This window comes from Cryptomeria japonica, unplaced genomic scaffold, assembly GCF_030272615.1.
Source record: "Cryptomeria japonica unplaced genomic scaffold, Sugi_1.0 HiC_scaffold_307, whole genome shotgun sequence".
NCBI lineage: Eukaryota > Viridiplantae > Streptophyta > Pinopsida > Cupressales > Cupressaceae > Cryptomeria > Cryptomeria japonica.
In genome coordinates, this window is record NW_026729129.1 from 140,001 (window position 1) to 153,710 (window position 13,710).

The 13,710-nt window shown below is 59.1% G+C and overlaps 1 non-coding gene across 1 annotated transcript; it reads left to right on the forward strand.

Moving 5' to 3' along the window:
- The first annotated feature begins 12,352 nt into the window (after window positions 1-12,352).
- LOC131870213 (5S ribosomal RNA) lies at window positions 12,353-12,471 on the forward strand. Its single transcript, XR_009368539.1, has one exon. It is a non-coding gene; the product is annotated as a 5S ribosomal RNA (ribosomal RNA).
- The last annotated feature ends 1,239 nt before the right edge of the window (window positions 12,472-13,710 follow it).

A 13,710-nucleotide genomic window follows, 5' to 3' on the forward strand; every position in this document is an offset into this window, starting at 1 on the left:
GGTGTGTGATGCAGAAGAGATAGCAATCGAGGTGTGCGGTGGGAAGGGCCCAGCAGCCAGAATGCATGAAGCGACGGATGAAGCAGTGATGACAACCGGGCTGTGAGGAGAGGAGGGATGCAGCCAAGAAAGCAATCAGGGCTCGAGGCAAGGGATGCATCAAGGATAGCAATCATGTTGTGAGGCGAGATTCCAAAGGCTAAACGTGAGAGGCTGCAGGGTCGACTCAGAGAGGTCTATGCATGTGAGAGGCTGAAAGCAAGGTCAACTCGGAGCGGTCTATGCATCGGGCGCGCTTGGGGCGACTACCAGTGCCAACCCCTTATCCCGCGACGCGTCCGACAAAGAGAACGTTCCAAGGCGGCAGAGGAGGTTACCAGCCGAAGGATGCAGTAGCAATAACAGGTATAGTTCCGCGGCGGCCGAGAAGACTCACCGCATAGGAATCGGGATGCGAGGCGAGGGATGCGGCGGGAAGGCCCCGACGGCTAAACGGAAGAGGCTGCAGGGCCGCCTCGGAATGGTCCAAGCATCGGACGCGATTGGGACGACTACCAGTGCCAACCCCTTATCCCGCGATGCGTCCGATACACAGATAGTTCCAAGGCGGCCGAGGAGCCTCACCGCATATCAATCGGGGTGCGAGGCGAGGGATGGGGCGGGAAGGCCCCAACGGCTAGACGGAAGAGGCTTCAGGGCCACCTCGGAATGCTCCAAGCATCGGACGCGCTTGGGGCGACTACCAGTGCCAACCCCTTATCCCGCGATGCGTCCGATACACAGATGGTTCCAAGGCGGCCGAGGAGCCTCACCGCATAGCAATCGGGGGTGCGAGGCGAGGGATGGGGCGGGAAGGCCCCAACGGCTAGACGGAAGAGGCTTCAGGGCCGCCTCGGAATGGTCCAAGCATCGGACGCGCTTGGGGCGACTACCAGTGACAACCCCTCATCCCGCGATGCGTCCGATACGAAGATGGTTCCAAGGCGGCCGAGGAGCCTCACCGCATAGCAATCGGGGTGCGAGGTGGGGGATGCGGCGAGATGGCCCCAACGGCTAGACGGAAGAGGCCACAGGGCCGCGTCGGAATAGTCCAAGCATCGGACGCGCTTGGGGCGACTACCAGTGACAACCCCTTATCCCGCGATGCGTCCGATACGAAGATAGTTCCAAGGCGGCCGAGGAGCCTCACCGCATAGCAATCCGGGTGCGAGGTGGGGGATGCGGCGAGATGGCCCCAACGGCTAGACGGAAGAGGCTGCAGGGCCGCCTCGGAATAGTCCAAGCATCGGACGCGCTTGGGGCGACTACCAGTGACAACCCCTTATCCCGCGATGCTTCCGATACGAAGACAGTTCCAAGGCGGCCGAGGAGCCTCACCGCATAGCAATGGGGGTGCGAGGTGAGGGATGCGGCGAGATGGCCCCAACGGCTAGACGGAAGAGGCCACAGGGCCGCCTCGGAATAGTCCAAGCATCGGACGCGCTTGGGGCGACTACCAGTGACAACCCCTTATCCCGCGATGCATCCGATACGAAGATAGTTCCCAGGCGGCCGAGGAGCCTCACCGCATAGCAATCGGGGTGCGAGGCGAGGGATGCGGCGAGATGGCCCCAAAGGGTAGACGGAAGAGGCTGCGGGGCCGCCTCGGAATAGTCCAAGCATCGAACGCGCTTGGGGCGACTACCACTGCCAACCCCTTATCCCGCGATGCGTCCGATACACAGATAGTTCCGAGGCGGCCGAGGAGCTGGGGGATGCGGCGAGATGGCCCCAACGGCTAGACGGAAGAGGCTGCAGGGCCGCCTCGGAATAGTCCAAGCATCGGACGCGCTTGGGGCGACTACCAGTGACAACCCCTTATCCCGCGATGCGTCCGATACACAGATAGTTCCGAGGCGGCCAAGGAGCCTCACCGCATAGCAATCGTGGTGCGAGGTGGGGGATGCAGCGAGATGGCCCCAACGGCTAGACGGAAGAGGCTGCAGGGCCGCCTCGGAATGGTCCAAGCATCGGACGCGCTTGGGGCGACTACCACTGCCAACCCCTTATCCCGCGATGCGTGCGATACACAGATAGTTCCAAGTCGGCCGAGGAGCCTCACCGAATAGCAATCGGGGTGCGAGGCGAGGGATGCGGCGAGAAAGCCCCAACGGCTAGAGGGAAGAGGCTTCAGGTCCGCCTCGGAATGGTCCAAGCATCGGACGCGCTTGGGGCGACTACCAGTGACAACCCCTTATCCCGCGACGCGTCCGATACACAGATAGTTCCAAGGCGGCCGAGGAGCCTCACCGCATAGCAATCGGGGTGCGAGGCGAGGGATGCGGCGAGAAGGACCCAACGGCTAGACGGAAGAGGCTTCAGGGCCGCCTCGGAATGGTCCAAGCATCGGACGCGCTTGGGGCGACTACCAGTGACAACCCCTTATCCCGCGACGCGTCCGATACACAGATAGTTCCAAGGCGGCCGAGGAGCCTCACCGCATAGCAATCGGGGTGCGAGGCGAGGGATGCGGCGAGAAGGACCCAACGGCTAGACGGAAGAGGCTTCAGGTCCGCCTCGGAATGGTCCAAGCATCGGACGCGCTTGGGGCGACTACCAGTGACAACCCCTTATCCCGCGACGCGTCCGATACACAGATAGTTCCAAGGCGGCCGAGGAGCCTCACCGCATAGCAATCGGGGTGCGAGGCGAGGGATGCGGCGAGAAGGACCCAACGGCTAGACGGAAGAGGCTTCAGGGCCGCCTCGGAATGGTCCAAGCATCGGACGCGCTTGGGGCGACTACCAGTGACAACCCCTTATCCCGCGATGCGTCCGATACACAGATAGTTCCAAGGCGGCCGAGGAGCCTCACCGCATAGCAATCGGGGTGCGAGGCGAGGGATGCGGCGAGAAGGACCCAACGGCTAGACGGAAGAGGCTTCAGGGCCGCCTCGGAATGGTCCAAGCATCGGACGCGCTTGGGGCGACTACCAGTGACAACCCCTTATCCCGCGACGCGTCCGATACACAGATAGTTCCAAGGCGGCCGAGGAGCCTCACCGCATAGCAATCGGGGTGCGAGGCGAGGGATGCGGCAAGAAGGACCCAACGGCTAGACGGAAGAGGCTTCAGGGCCGCCTCGGAATGGTCCAAGCATCGGACGCGCTTGGGGCGACTACCAGTGACAACCCCTTATCCCGCGACGCGTCCGATACACAGATAGTTCCAAGGCGGCCGAGGAGCCTCACCGCATAGCAATCGGGGTGCGAGGCGAGGGATGCGGCGAGAAGGACCCAACGGCTAGACGGAAGAGGCTTCAGGTCCGCCTCGGAATGGTCCAAGCATCGGACGCGCTTGGGGCGACTACCAGTGACAACCCCTTATCCCGCGACGCGTCCGATACACAGATAGTTCCAAGGCGGCCGAGGAGCCTCACCGCATAGCAATCGGGGTGCGAGGCGAGGGATGCGGCGAGAAGGACCCAACGGCTAGACGGAAGAGGCTTCAGGGCCGCCTCGGAATGGTCCAAGCATCGGACGCGCTTGGGGCGACTACCAGTGACAACCCCTTATCCCGCGACGCGTCCGATACACAGATAGTTCCAAGGCGGCCGAGGAGCCTCACCGCATAGCAATCGGGGTGCGAGGCGAGGGATGCGGCGAGAAGGACCCAACGGCTAGACGGAAGAGGCTTCAGGGCCGCCTCGGAATGGTCCAAGCATCGGACGCGCTTGGGGCGACTACCAGTGACAACCCCTTATCCCGCGATGCGTCCGATACACAGATAGTTCCAAGGCGGCCGAGGAGCCTCACCGCATAGCAATCGGGGTGCGAGGCGAGGGATGCGGCGAGAAGGACCCAACGGCTAGACGGAAGAGGCTTCAGGGCCGCCTCGGAATGGTCCAAGCATCGGACGCGCTTGGGGCGACTACCAGTGACAACCCCTTATCCCGCGACGCGTCCGATACACAGATAGTTCCAAGGCGGCCGAGGAGCCTCACCGCATAGCAATCGGGGTGCGAGGCGAGGGATGCGGCGAGAAGGACCCAACGGCTAGACGGAAGAGGCTTCAGGGCCGCCTCGGAATGGTCCAAGCATCGGACGCGCTTGGGGCGACTACCAGTGACAACCCCTTATCCCGCGACGCGTCCGATACACAGATAGTTCCAAGGCGGCCGAGGAGCCTCACCGCATAGCAATCGGGGTGCGAGGCGAGGGATGCGGCGAGAAGGACCCAACGGCTAGACGGAAGAGGCTTCAGGGCCGCCTCGGAATGGTCCAAGCATCGGACGCGCTTGGGGCGACTACCAGTGACAACCCCTTATCCCGCGACGCGTCCGATACACAGATAGTTCCAAGGCGGCCGAGGAGCCTCACCGCATAGCAATCGGGGTGCGAGGCGAGGGATGCGGCGAGAAGGACCCAACGGCTAGACGGAAGAGGCTTCAGGGCCGCCTGGGAATGGTCCATGCATCGCACGCGCTTGGGGCGACTACCAGTGACAACCCCTTATCCCGCGACGCGTCCGATACACAGATAGTTCCAAGGCGGCCGAGGAGCCTCACCGCATAGCAATCGGGGTGCGAGGCGAGGGATGCGGCGAGAAGGACCCAACGGCTAGACGGAAGAGGCTTCAGGGCCGCCTCGGAATGGTCCAAGCATCGGACGCGCTTGGGGCGACTACCAGTGACAACCCCTTATCCCGCGACGCGTCCGATACACAGATAGTTCCAAGGCGGCCGAGGAGCCTCACCGCATAGCAATCGGGGTGCGAGTCGAGGGATGCGGCGAGAAGGACCCAACGGCTAGACGGAAGAGGCTTCAGGGCCGCCTCGGAATGGTCCAAGCATCGGACGCGCTTGGGGCGACTACCAGTGACAACCCCTTATCCCGCGATGCGTCTGATACACAGATAGTTCCAAGGCGGCCGAGGAGCCTCACCGCATAGCAATCGGGGTGCGAGGCAAGGGATGCGGCGAGAAGGACCCAACGGCTAGACGGAAGAGGCTTCAGGGCCGCCTCGGAATGGTCCAAGCATCGGACGCGCTTGGGGCGACTACCGTTGCCAACCCCTTATCCCGCGATGCGTCTGATACACAGATAGTTCCGAGGCGGCCGAGGAGCCTCACCGCATAGCAATCGGGTTGCGAGGCAGATTATTGGGAAGGGAACCCCCTGGGATGCGGCTCAAGCAGTGCCCAAAGGGACTGGAATGCGGAATCACATCGAGAGACCCAAATGCTATACGAGGGCTCAAATCGAATTATCGATTTGGCCACGACATGGACGCATCGGAACGACTACCTTTGCCGAACCACTCGCAATTGCATCCATACCGAAACCAATAGACATTTCCGTTAGAGCCCTCGCATAGCATTCGGGAATCTCGCATGCCCCTCTAAATCGACCAATGCTGGCGCTCAACGAAAATCCGAGCGCTACCACCGTTCGAGCGCCAGCATTGGTCGAGTTAGAGGGGCACGGGGGAGAATGCTCCAGTCAACACCTCCCCTATATAAGTTATTTGTCCGATTCTCGCACAACCGTAGTCTGCCTCGTCGAATCAAACAACGGTCCCAGATTCCGACTTCCGTTCCGTAGAGACCCAAAAGCTAGATGGAGGCTCGCAAGAAAGAGAGTCGGCGCATAGCAATCGGGTTTCTCGAACGTTTAGGGACCGAGCTCACTTGCGGATAGGGCAAAATCCGCCAAGCAACCCAAAAGCTAGACGGGGGCTCGAATCGAATCGCCTAGGCGGCCACAACAACGACGTGTTGGATCGACTACCAGTGCCAAACCATTCAGCAAGACTAGTCTGTGTCGAGGCCGGATAGAGATTCTCAGAGAGCGCCCGTATAGCATTTAGGAGACCTGCCGCGTCCCTCACACTCGACAAATGGTGGTGCACGTTTATAAATCCGAGCGATCCCAACCCTTTCAAGCACCAACATCGGTCGAGATAGAGGGGCACGGAGGGGGCTGCGTGAGACAACACAGTCCCCTATATAAGTTATTTGTCCGATTCTCACACATCCGAAGAATGGTCATCAAATCGGACAACAGCCCAAACTTCCGACTTCCGTCCCAGAAAGCCCAAGAGCTATCTAAAACGTTCATGGCCGGAACTCGATCGCGGCTATACCAGTCCGCCAAGCAACCCAAAAGCTAGACTGGAGCTCTAGTCGAATCACCTCTGTGGCCATTGCAAGGACGTGTTGGAGCGACTACCATTGCCGAACCATTCCGCAGGTCGAGTCCATACCAAGGCCGCATAGAGATTCACGATGAGCTCCTGCATAGCAATCAGGAGACTTGCCGTGTCCATCACAATCGATAAATCCTGGTGCAAGATTTTTGCATCCGAGCGCTCCAACCAGTCGAGCACCAGCATCAATCGACATAAACGGGCACGGGGGGAGGATGCTCGAGAACACTACCTCCCCTATATAAGTTATTTGTCCGATTCTCAAGCAGCCGAAGTCTGGTCATCAAATCGGGTCAAAGACCACAACTTCCGACTTTACCCACAATGCAAGTCATCGAATCGAACATCGGCCCCCGAGTCGGACTCCATGCGTATGTCAGGTCATCGGACCCAAATTCCGCCTTCCTGCGCATGGCGGGCCATCAATATCAACTCGGTCATCGGACCCAAACTCCGCCTTTCTGCGCATGGCACGCCTTCAAATCGGTCATCGGACCCAAATTCCGCCTTCCTGTGCATGGCGGGCCATCAACATCAACTCGGTCATCGGACCCAAATTCCGCCTTTCTGCGCATGGCACGCCATCAACTCGGTCATCGGACCCAAATTCCGCCTTCCTGCGCATGGCAGGTCATCGGACACAAATTCAGACCTCGCCAATATGCCTACGTATCGAATCGGTCATCGGACCCAACTTCCGACTTCATCCATACTGTAGGGTCTTTGAGGTTGGCGCGGTGCGCTCAACCCGGGGAGTCGACCCATCGAAGCATACACCTCCCCTATATAAGCTATTTGTCCGATTCCCACACCTGTGTAGTTTGCACCTCTGACCAGGACATCGACCCCAACTTCCGAACTCGACTGCAACGACGGCACCAGCGCCTTGGTGCGCACCTTGCGACGCACAGTCCCAACATTCGCCTTCCTGCACATGGCAGGTCATCGGACCCAAATTCCGACCTCGCGAGTATGCCTACATATCGAATCGGTCATCGGACACAACTTCCGACTTCATCCATACCGTAGGGTCTTTGAGGTTGGCGCGGTGCGCTCAACCCGGGGAGTCGACCCAACGAAGCATACACCTCCCCTATATAAGCTATTTGTCCGATTCCCACACCTGTGTAGTTTGCACCTCCGATCAGGACATCGACCCCAACTTCCGAACTCGCCTGCAACGACCGAACCAGTGCCTTGGTGCGCACCTTGCAACGCACAGTGCCAACATTCGCCTTCCTGCACATGGCAGGTCATCGGACCCAAATTCCGACCTCGCGAGTATGCCTACATATCGAATCGGTCATCGGACCCAACTTCCGACTTCATCCATACCGTAGGGTCTTTGAGGTTGGCGCGGTGCGCTCAACCCGGGGAGTCGACCCAACGAAGCATACACCTCCCCTATATAAGCTATTTGTCCGATTCCCACACCTGTGTAGCTTGCACCTCCGATCAGGACATCGACCCCAACTTCCGAACTCGACTAAAAAGACCGCACCAGCACCTTGGTGTGCACCTTGCAACGCACAGTGCCAACATTCGCCTTCCTGCACATGGCAGGTCATCGGACCCAAATTCCGACCTCATGAGCATACCTACTAATCGAATCGGTCATCGGACCCAACTTCCGACTTCATCCATACCGTAGGGTCTTTGAGGTTGGCGCGGTGCGCTCAACCTGGGGAGTCGACCCATCGAAGCATACACCTCCCCTATATAAGCTATTTGTCCGATTCCGACACCTGTGTAGTTTGCACCTCCGCTCAGGACATCGACCCCAACTTCCGAACTCGCCTGCAACGACCGAACCAGCGCCTTGGTGCGCACCAAAAGTGCGCACTTTTGGAGGGCACTTTTGTGCGCTCCAAAGGTGCGCACTTTTGGAGGGCACTTTTGTGCGCTCCAAAGGTGCGCACTTTTGGAGGGCACTTTTTGGAGGGCACTTTTGTGCGCTCCAAAGGTGCGCACTTTTGGAGGGCACTTTTTGGAGGGCACTTTTCTGCGCTCCAAAGGTGCGCACTTTTGGAGGGCACTTTTTGGAGGGCACTTTTCTGCGCTCCAAAGGTGCGCACTTTTGGAGGGCACTTTTTGGAGGGCACTTTTCTGCGCTCCAAAGGTGCGCACTTTTGGAGGGCACTTTTTGGAGGGCACTTTTCTGCGCTCCAAAGGTGCGCACTTTTGGAGGGCACTTTTGTGCACTCCAAAGGTGCACACTTTTGGAGGGCACTTTTTGGAGGGCACTTTTCTGCACTCCAAAGGTGCGCACTTTTGGAGGGCACTTTTTGGAGGGCACTTTTGTGCGCTCCAAAGGTGCGCACTTTTGGAGGGCACTTTTTGGAGGGCACTTTTGTGCGCTCCAAAGGTGCGCACTTTTGGAGGGCACTTTTGTGCACTCCAAAGGTGCGCACTTTTGGAGGGCACTTTTCCTGCGCTCCAAAGGTGCACACCTAGGTGAGCACCTTCGACCACACCTTGTAGCACACCAAACTCTGACTTTCGACTTCATCCGCAATGCAGGGTCTTTGAGGTTGGCGCAATGCGCACAACCAGGGGAGTCGACCCATCAAACCCAACACCTCCCCTATATAAGCTATTTGTCTGATTCTCATACATGCGTAGCCTGCAGGAGCAATTAGGACATCGACCCCAACTTTCGGCTTCTAAACGAAAACAAGGTCTTTGAGGTTGGTGTAATGCGAACAACTAGGGGAGTCAACCCATCAAACCCAACACCTCCCCTATATAAGCTATTTGTCTGATTCTCATACATGTGTAGTCTACAGGAGCAATTAGGACATCGACCCCAACTTTTGACTTCTTAACGAAAACAAGGTCTTTGAGGTTGACGTAATGCGCACAACCAGGGGAGTCGACCCATCAAACCCAACACCTCCCCTATATAAGCTATTTGTCCGATTCTCATACATGTGTAGCCTACAGGAGCCATTAGGACATTGACCCCAACTTTTGACTTCTTAACGAAAACAAGGTCTTTGAGGTTGGCGTAATGCGCACAACCAAGGGAGTTGACCCATCAAACCCAACACCTCCCCTATATAAGCTATTTGTCTGATTCTCATACATGTGTAGCCTGCAACAACGATTAGGACATCCACCCCAACTTCTGAATTCGTCTGCGTTGACCGCACCAAAGGTGCACGCCTTGGTGCTCACCAAAATCCGACTTCCGACTTCTTCTGCTATGCGGGGTCTTTGAGGTTGGCGCAGTGCGCACAACCAGGGGAGTCAACCCACCGAATGCAACACCTCCCCTATATAAGCTATTTGTCTGATTCTCATACATGCGTAGACTGCAGCAATGATTAGGACATCCACCCCAACTTTTGACTTCTTAAACAAGACAGGGTCTTTGAAGTTGGTGCAGTGCACACAACCAGGGGAGTCGACCCATCAAACGCAACACCTCCCCTATATAAAGCTATTTGTCCGATTCTCATACGTGTAGTCTGCAGCAGCGATTAGGACATCGACCCCAACTTCCGAATTCGTTTGCATTGACCGCACCAAAGGTGCACGCCTTGGTGTGCACCTTGGAGTGCACTTTGGTGCTCACCTCGGTGCACACTTTGGTGTGCACCTCGGTGTGCACCAAAGGTGCGCACCTTGGAGCGCACCAAAGGTGTACACTTTGGAGCGCACCACATAGGGTCTTTGAGAGGTTGGCGCAGTGCGCACACCAAGGTGGGTGTTGAGGTGCGTGCCGAGGTGGGTGGGTGCTAGGGTGCGCTCCATGGTGGGTGCCAGGGTGGGTGCGTGCTAGGGTGGATTCCAAAGAGGGTCATAGGGTGGGTGCCAAGGTGGGTTGGTGATATAGTGGGTTCAAAGGTGGGTACTAGGGTGGGTTCCAAGGTGGGTCACAAGTTGGGTGCCAGGATGCGTGGGTGTTAGGTTGGGTGCCAAGGTGGGCTCCTGCGTGGGTGGGTGCTAGGGTGGGTTTCAAGGTGGACGCGAGGGCGGGTGCCAAGGTGGGTAACAAGTTGGGTGTTAGGATGGGTGAGTGCTAGAGTGGGTGCCAAGGTGGGTGGGTGCTAAGGTGGATGCCAAGGTGGTTCACAGGGTGGGTGGGTTCTAGGGTGAGTTCCAAGGTGGGTCACAGGTTTAGTGCTAGGGTGCGTGTCAAGGCGGGTGTCGAGGTGCCTGGGTGCTAGGGTGTGGATGCCAATGTGGGTCATAGGGTGGGTACTAGGGTGGGCTGCAATGTGGGTGCCAAGGTGGGTAACATGCTCGGTTGGTTCTAAATTGGGTGTCAGGGTGGGTGTGCACCCACCTTGCCCGAGGTGGGTGCCAAGGTGCCAGTGTGGGTGGGTGCTAAGGTGGATGCCAAGGTGGGTGAGAAGGTGGGTGATAGGTTGAGTGGTAGGATGGGTGGGTGCCAAGATGGGTCACAGGGTGGGTGCAAGGGTGGGTAGGTGCTAGGGTTGGTGTCAGGGTGGGTGGGTGCTAGGTTGGGTTCCAAGGTGGGTGCGAGGGTGAGTGTCAAGGTGGGTCACAGGTTAGGTGCTAGGATGGGTGAGTGCTAGGGTGCAAAGGTGCCAGGGTGGGTGCTAGGATGGGTCGATGCTAGGGTGAGTGGCAAGGTGGGTCCACAAGTGTCAAGGTGGGTGCCGAGGTGGGTGCCAACTTGGGTTCCAAGGTGGGTGCCAAGTGGGCGACTGCTATGGTGGATGCCAAGGTGGGTCACGGGGTGGGTGCCAAGTTGCTAGGTTGTGTTCCAAGGTGGGTGCCAACGTGGCTGCTAGGGTGCGTGGGTTAAAGGGTGTGTCACAACGTGGGTGCCAGGATGGGTGCGCACCCACACTGGCCAAGACGGGTGCAAGGTTGGGTTCCAAGCCCGGTCACAGGCTGGGTGCTAGGATGGGTGGGTGCCAAGGTGGGCACCAGGGTGGGTGCACCCACCCTGGCCAAGGTGGGTCACGGGGTGGGTCCTAGGGTGGGTAACGGGGTGGGTACTAAGGTGCGTGCCAAGGTGGGTCATGGGGTGGGTGCCAAGGTGGGCACCAGGGTGGGTGTGCACCAACCCTAGCCAGGGTAGGTCACGGGGTGGTTGTCGGGGTGGGCGTCAAGGAGCCAAGGTGGGTGGCAAGTAGCCAAGTTGCGTGCCAAGGTGGGTGTCGGGGTGGGTGCCAAGGATCCAAGGTGGGTGCCAAGGAACCAAGGTGGGTGTCTGGGTGGGTGCCGAGGTGGGAGCCAGGGTGGGTCCCAAGGTGAGTGCAAAGGTGGGTGCCAGGGTCAAGGTGAGTGCCAATGTGGGTTCCAAGGTGCCAGGGTCAGGGTGAGTGCCAATGTGGGTTCAAAGGTGCTAAGTTGGGTGCGAGGTTGGGTGCGAGGGTGGGTGGGTGCCAAGGTGTGCTAGGTGGAAGCCCGGGTGGGTCGGCATCCCATGGGTGTCGAGTTGGGTGCCTGATGGGTGCTTCTTGTCAAGTTTTAGTCGTCGGGACTCATTTCGAGCCTTAGAGGTCGTTTCTTGTCCGGTTGCCCTGTCTTCGACCTGGGAACCCAATTTTGGTCCTCGGGTCCCATTTTTTTTTGTCTCGCATCCCACTTTTGGCCTGTGGCCTTTTCGGGGTCGATTCTCGTTTTGGGCATCAGAGCATGTTTCTTCTCCTAAAACCCAATATTTGTTTATTAAGTCTCGGAACACATTTTTGTTCTCGTGGACCCATCATGGGTCTTGGAACGCATTTGTGGTCCTTGGGTCCCATTTTGCATCCCGAAACTTGTGTTTTGGTGCTTGATCCCTATTTTGGGTGCCCACCTTGCACCAAGTGCGCACCCGGGGCAAACCGAGCGCCTTGGTGCACCGGGGCAAGATCGAGCGTGCACCCGAGGCGCCCCGAACATGCACCAAGGTGCACTCGGCCCACATGTGAGCGCAGGTCGTTGCGCCCGAGGTGGTGTGTGGGCACCGCGTTGCAGACGGGACACTGCACGCACACGACGCCCCGTCCAGGTGCACGCACGTAGGCCGGGCCGGGTGCACACCCGACGCCCTAGCAAGGTGCGCGCACCCGGGCAGGGCTCACACTTGGCGAACGGGGCGCACTTCGCGAGGGAGGGTGTGCACCTCGACGGGGGTGGGTGGCCGGGGTGGATTCGCACGTGGGTCGCGGTTTGCTAAGTACACACTGCGACAAGCTCATAACGGGTGCGATCATACCAGCGTTAGTGCACCGGATCCCATCAGAACTCCGCAGTTAAGCGCGCTTGGGCCGGAGTAGTACTGGGATGGGTGACCTCCCGGGAAGTCCCGGTGTTGCACCCTTTCTTAGTTTTTCGCCGGGCGTCGCAATGCTATTTGAATAAACCTTTTGCCCGTTTGCGTTCTCGTCGGGGCCGGGCCGGGCCGGGGTGCGCTGCCCGCACTACCGCGCGCGCGGGGGCGACACCGAGCGCGCACCCGAGGCGCCCCGAGCACACAGGCCACGGTGCAACCCGGGCGTTGTGCGCGCACCCCGGTGCGCCCGAGGTGCTGCGCGCGCACCCAGGTGAAATCGGTGTGCACCTCGGCCAGTGCGCGCTCGGTCGAGTCGCGCACGTTGGCCAAGGTGCACGGTGATGTTTCTTACTCTAAGGTTCCGCACCAGACGCCCGGGACAGGTGAGCGAAGCTGGGCGGGGCCGGGTGCGCGGCCGGGGCAGGTGCACGCAGCTGGAGAGAGCTTTGGAGCACACCAGAGGTGCGCACCTTGGAGCACACTTCGGAGCGCACCAATGATGCGCTCCATTCAAAAGTTTCCTGAAAAGGCAAAAAAAGTTGAGATTATAGAATTTCCCACTTGAGAGATTGTAAAAAAAAAAAAATTAAAATGAAGGAAACGCGGGTGCCAAGGTGTGCGCGCCCGGGTGCGCAGCCCAGCCAAGGTGTGCGCACCAAGGCGCCCACCCTGGCGAAGGTGCACGCAAGGTGCGCACCCGAGGCAAACCGGACAATTAACCCAACTTTCGACTTCGCGCGCACCTGCGCACCTTGGAGCGCACTTCGGAGCGCTCCTTGGTGCGCACCAATCTTGGGCACCTCGGAGTGCACCATGGCGCCCACCAAGGTGCGCACCCGGGGCAAACCGAGCTCCGACTTCGTGCGCACCTTGGAGCGCACGAAAGGTGCGCACCATGGCGCCCACCAAGGTGCGCAGCCCAGCCAAGGCGTGCGCATCAAGGTGCGCACCCTGGCGAAGGTGCGCACCCGGGGCAAACCGAGCTCCGACTTCGTGCGCACCTTGGAGCGCACAAAGGGTGCGCAACCCAGCCAAGGTGTGCGCACCCCGGGCAAACCGAGCTCCGAATCGTGCGCACCTTGGAGCACACTTCGGAGCCCTCCTTGGTGCGCACCGATGTTGCGCACCTCGGAGCGCACCCGGGGAAAACAATGCAATTAACCCGACTTTCGACTTCGTGGGCACCTCGGAGCGCTCTCGGGTTCGCACCTCGGAGCACACCGAGGTGCGCACCTTTGATGCGCTGCCTTCACCAATTTCCAGAAAAGGCAAGAAAACATTGAGAAG